The sequence below is a fragment of the Ictidomys tridecemlineatus genome, chromosome 12 (genome assembly GCF_052094955.1).
Source record: "Ictidomys tridecemlineatus isolate mIctTri1 chromosome 12, mIctTri1.hap1, whole genome shotgun sequence".
Taxonomy (NCBI): domain Eukaryota; kingdom Metazoa; phylum Chordata; class Mammalia; order Rodentia; family Sciuridae; genus Ictidomys; species Ictidomys tridecemlineatus.
Window position 1 is genome coordinate 13,984,836 of NC_135488.1, and position 6,000 is coordinate 13,990,835.

Below are 6,000 nucleotides of genomic sequence, written 5' to 3' on the forward strand. Positions count from 1 at the left end.
TGGGGCTGGGGATGTGGCTCAGTGGTAGAGCACTCACCTAGCATGCATGAGGCACTGGGTTAGATCCTCAGCACCACATAAAAATAAAATAAAGATACTGTGTCCACCTAAAGATAAAAAATAAATATTTAAAAAATAAGCCTCAGTAAAGTAAAACAAATGAAATTATGCCAGGTGTATTCTCCAAAACAATGTAATAAAGTTAGAAATCAGTAACACAGGAATTTTAGAAAATTCACAAGTATGTAGAAATTAAAAAGCACACTCTTAAACAACTAATGGGTAAAAAAGAAATAATAAGAAAAATTAGATGATACTTTGAGAAATAAAACAACACACCAAAAACCGTGAACTGCAGCGAAAACATCGGGCGGAGGAAAATGCACTGTAACTGCCTACGTAAAAGAAAGATCTCACATCAGTGACCAGCCTCCAATTTCAAGGGACTAGAAAAAGAAAGCAACTAAACCCAAAGCAGGCAGAAGGGCAAACAGACTAGAGCAGAGGACAGAAAAACAGTAGAGAGAATCAGTAAAATCAAAAGGTAAATCTTTGAAAAGCTCAAAAAAAGAGACAAACTTTTAACAAGTCTGAAAAAGTGGGTGCAGGGAATCAGGAATGAAAGTGGAGGTGTTACTACCATCTCTAGTGAAATTAGAAGGATCATAAGAGAGCTCTCTGAACAACTATACACCAACACGATCGGTCACATGGATAAAATGGACAAATGCCTAGAAACCAACTAGCAAGGCTGACTCAAGAAAAAAAATAAACAATCTGAATAAACTTACAAGTAAAAGGATTCAATCAATAATTTTTAAAAACTTTTCAACAAAGAAATACCCAAGACTAGATTGCTTCACAGCAGAATTCTACCAAACATTTAAAGAAGAATTATGCCAATCCTTAAACTCTCCGACATTCAGAAAAGAGTACTTCCCAACTCATTCTATGATGCCAGTATTCCCTGATACCAAAGCCAGATAAACACATCACAAAAATAAAAACTACCAACCAATAGCTCTAGAGAATATACAGACAAAAATCTTCAACAAAATACCAGAAAACTGAACTGAGCCTCATAGTAAAAGGACTATACACCATCACTAACTGAAATTATCCCATGAATGCAAGAGAGAGTGAATGAATACACAACAGCAGCTCATGCAATACATTGTTTTAATAGAATGCGGAAGAAACACATGATTATCCCAATCCATACAGAAAGAGAACTTACCTTTCATGATAAAAACCAAAACAAAATACTAAGCAAACTAGGAAATTTTCTCAATCCAATAAAGGGATATCTATCATCACACTTAATAATGAAAGACTGAAAGCTTTTCTCCTAAAATTAGGAACAAGACAAAGAGTCTGCTCTCACTACTGCTATTTAAAACTGCACTGGAATTTCTATTCAGAGCAATTAGACAAGAAAAAGAAATGAAAGGCACCCAACTTGGAACAGAAGTAGTAAAACTTACTATTTTTAGATGACATGACCTCACATATAGGAAACATTGACGAGTCAACCACAAAACTATTAAGAGCTGATAAATTCAGTCAAGTTTCAGGTTACATGATCAATATATAAAAATCAATTGTATTTCTACACACTAGCAATGACTGATCAAGAAATGAAATTAAGAATGCAATTCCATTTACAATAGCATCAAAAAGAATATGATCCTTAGAAATAAATATAGCTAAGTAACAAGACTTGTTTACTGAAAACTATAAAATATTATTGAAAGAAATTAAAGACCTGAATATAGATACTCTGTGTTCTTGTTTGGAGACCAGTATTGATAAGATGGGAATATTCCTCAACTTGTTGTATATATTCAATGCAGTCACCATCAAAACAATTACTTTGTTTGTTTGTTTGGAGAAGTGGACAAGCTGATCCAAAATTCATGTGGTATTAGAGGAGAAGCAAAATAGCCAAAGCAACCTTGAAAAAGAACAAAGTTGGAGGACTCACACCCTGATCTCAAAATCTACTCCAAAGCTACAGTAACTAAAACAGTGTGGTATTGGCATAAAGATAGACATGTAGATCATGGAATGAGAGTCCAGAAATAAGCCTACATATTTGTGGTTAACTGATTTTCAAAAGGGAAATTAAATTGAGAAAGATGAGTCTTTCAACAAATGGTGCTGGGGTTTGACTCTATTCCCTAGAAAATAACCCCATTTGTGGGACTGGTGTCAGAAGCTCAGACTAGCAGGTGCACCAAGGCCCAGCATGAGGAATCCAGGGAAGAGTACCTGTAAAGTGTGGCAGCTGCAAGTTCACCTGCAGGGACTAGAATAGAATCCTGGGCTCAGAAAGGTAGGCTTCTAAGAGCAAGAAAGGGTTCCATGCTTATGCTGAAATATGCCATGAAGACCAAAGCAGGAGTCCAGTGGGGAATTTCAAATTGCATATAGTACAGGTGGCTCCAGTTCAGATGAGCAACAGGAAACACTCACTCTGAGAGCAGAAGCACTTGGGAAATTATGTGCAGGAACCACTTAGGTTGCATGGAAATACATGTTTCTCCATGTGAGCTGTGCATCTCTAAGGTGACCTAACACACCCTCTGGCCAGGGCACCATTGAGCTGTGAGCCCTATTCTGTTAATGGGGCTCAGCAGGACCTTCTCATCTTGATTCCCAAATCACTTGCTTCAGGTCACGTTTTGCCTCTTTGCTGGCTCCTGGTTCCATCCTGTCTTGCACAATTGAAGCTTTGTCCCTTACTTCATAGTCTCAGCTCCTTGGCAAGTTCTTTGACTTGGACCCTCTCCTCCAGCTCAGCTTGTATCATGCATTTCCTGAAGTAAGTAAAGGCAGAGGCATGGGGGACATCAACAGGCCCAGACATAGGGGTGGGTGGGGAGGCAGAGGGTAGGAGTCTCTTCCATAACCCAGCCCCTCTTCTAGCTTAGGGGTTCCCAGCTGTATTTAGGAAGAGGGAAACACTGAAGGGAGGCAAGGTTTCAAAAACTATAACAGCGTAAAACCAGAGAAACATCCCACCATTTCTGAGTTTTCTTGATGATATGGGCTGCTCCACAAATTTCAGTGCAGCCAAGCATAATGAACACAATGAGTGGGCTCTGGTGCATCATTTCCACTTCTTCCCGGGGATGCTGATGCTAAGGTAGTTCAAGGAGTTATTCTGGGGGACCTTCTCTTGCTTGCTTTTGGGAACTTTATTACTGCTGCCTTTATTACTCTCCACCCCCACCCGTACTTGTTTTGCTCTTCCTCTGGCTTCTTTCTAATGCTGCACTTACTCAGAAAGTTTAGTAAGTGTTGAAAATTTCCATTTTCCCCTCCCTATTTCTATTTCCTTCTTTACACACCTCTGTCCTTTTTCTAGTAAACCAACTATTTATAAAACTAATAACAATATCCTTTCTTATCTGTACCTCTGTTATATAATCATGTGGAAATATGCATTTTTCACCTTTGTTTTACAATATTGGAATTATTTTCCTGCCTCTGCCTCTTGCTTTTTGGGCAGAACTGAGCATAAGATCATCGCTGCAAACCAGACTTGATCCTTCTAGTGTGTGTAAGATTCCAGGTTGACTGCTTTACAGCTCACACTGCCGTCCCGTGTCTGAGCACAGGCCTCACTCCAGCTTTGGGCTGCTGGGCACTAGGCACTGGGTGTCCTATACACACCCCTTATCCCCAACTGTGCTTTACTCCATGGCTTCTCTTCCTGGGAGTGAGCTGGGTAGGCTTGTCATTGATAGATATTGATAGCACTTCCCAAAAGAACTGTAATCATTGTCAATTCCACTGGCAAGGGATGACTTGAGAGGGCCATTTTCCCCATGGGGGACCCTAGTTTTGCAGCACTCAGGCTGATGGGGCCTGATAAAAATGGATAAAAATGCTAGCCCATTAGGAGCTCACATAAAACCCTAAAAAGCATCAAGAATGATATTTAAACCAACACATACAAAAGTTACCTTGGGAATAAGGGTTATTTACAAGAGCTCATCCCTGACCTCTTATGTTTGTAGACAAGAGGATTATGTTTATTCTATTCTTGTAGGCAGCTGACTAAACTCAAAAACTTAAAAGTTAAAACGAAACTCTAATTATAAAGAGTTTTAAAAAAATTTATCACAATTATAAATCTAAAATGGATCCCTCCTCCTATACTACATTCTATATTAAGAAAATTCAACCTAGGACTGGGGTTGGGGCTCAGTGGCAGAGCGCTTGCCTGGCACACATCAGGCACTGGGTTCAATCCTCTGCACCATATAAAAATAAATAAAATAAAGGTATTGTGTCTGTCTACAACTAAATATTTAAAAAAAAATTCCACCTGAAACAAAGGGAAAAATTCAATAATAAAATCAGTACAAAAGTTATTAATTTAATGATAGTAAAAACATGTTAGTGTTGTATAATGGCATTAAACTGTATAAAATGACCTGGTTGGGTGGGGTAGAGTAGGGCGGAGGTACCCCAATGACTCAGGTGTATATAAAACAAAGTCAGAATGGTTCTGAAACTCTTGTCTATCAAAGACAACTAGAAAGCATGTTAGGTTTATTAGTTCATTGCCACAAGGGAGACAGTTTGCTAAGGGGAACATATCTCCTAAAGAAAGTGTCAGAAGAATTTACAAGATCTGGTCTTGTGTTTGGTGATTATGTGGGCAGGGATGTGGGGTTCAAGGATTGGGTGCTGCCAAGAGCAGGTACAATCCAGTGAGTGTTCTGCTGTGAACATTCAGTGCAGTTGCTCATGTTCAGCACAACAGCTCAGGTCAGCGGCTGGTGCCAGGCCAACTCTGGCTTGCCAGGAGCTGCTTTCTCTTCCTCCTGCTGAAGGTGATTTGACAGCTGTTAACTTCCATCAGATGTCCTACCTGTCAGACCTCACCCCCTACCTCTGCTGGTTCAACTGGCATTTAGAGGGAAGGGAAACAGGCCAGATTGGGACATACGCTGGAGGTCAGTATTAGTTTGCTGGAGCAAACTACCCTAACAAAGAACCCTAGCCTGGGTGGCTTAAACAATAGTAATTTATTTTCTTATAGCTCTGGAGGCTCGAAGTCCAAGACCAAGGTATTAGCAGGGTTGGTTCCTTCCAGGGACCACTAAGGATCTGTTCCAGGTCTCTGTCCCAGGCTGGCATATGACCACCTTCTCCCTGCTTCTCCATACTGTCCTCCCTTTCAGGTGTCCGTGTTCAAATTTTCCCTTCTTATAAGATAGCATATTAAAAGAGGTACATTTTGAGGTGCTAGGGCTAGAACTTCTATATTTCAGTTTCAGAGGAGGGACACAATTTTCTCTAAAAGAGGGTCTACAAGAAAAGCTAATCCAAATAGAACAGGGCATTGTGTTTTCTGAAATCTCTTTTTCTTTTCCAAATGCCATGGAAGTCCAGAGAACACGGGACAGGTGGACACCATCTTCCAGCCCCCCAGCTTGCCCTCTACTGGGCTTGTAAGCAGGCCCTGTGGTTTTTGGCACCTCATTAGCAATGTGACGGTCTCATAGCAATGTGATGGTCAAGGCTGTCTTCGGAAGAAAATGAAGAGCAGTCACCCACTAATGACCAAAGCAACTGTGGGTCAGTAGTTTGCAGTTAGCCAGAGTTACCCATTTATTTCCAGTGGTTTTAAAATTTCTTCTTCATCGTGACACAGTGTCAAGATCCATCTTTGGTCTATATGTGGACAATGGGCACCACAGCCAGTGAGGAGCATCACAGCCCAGTGAGGGGACAGGTCTGGAACTGGGAACTTCCCATGGCACCTCCACAGGTAGAGACCTCCTGATGCAGGTGAACTTCAGCTCTGCCCAAGGTCCCACTCAGCACCAGAGATGGGGTGCCCTGCTATAGCTGCACAGCCCTCTGAAATGGGTGGGACCTGCCAAGATGCCAATCAAGCTGCTGACTACAAGACATCACATCACAAGGCAAGACTCCATCCCTGAAACCTTATCCCTGCCTTTGATGTGCCCCTTAAATAAA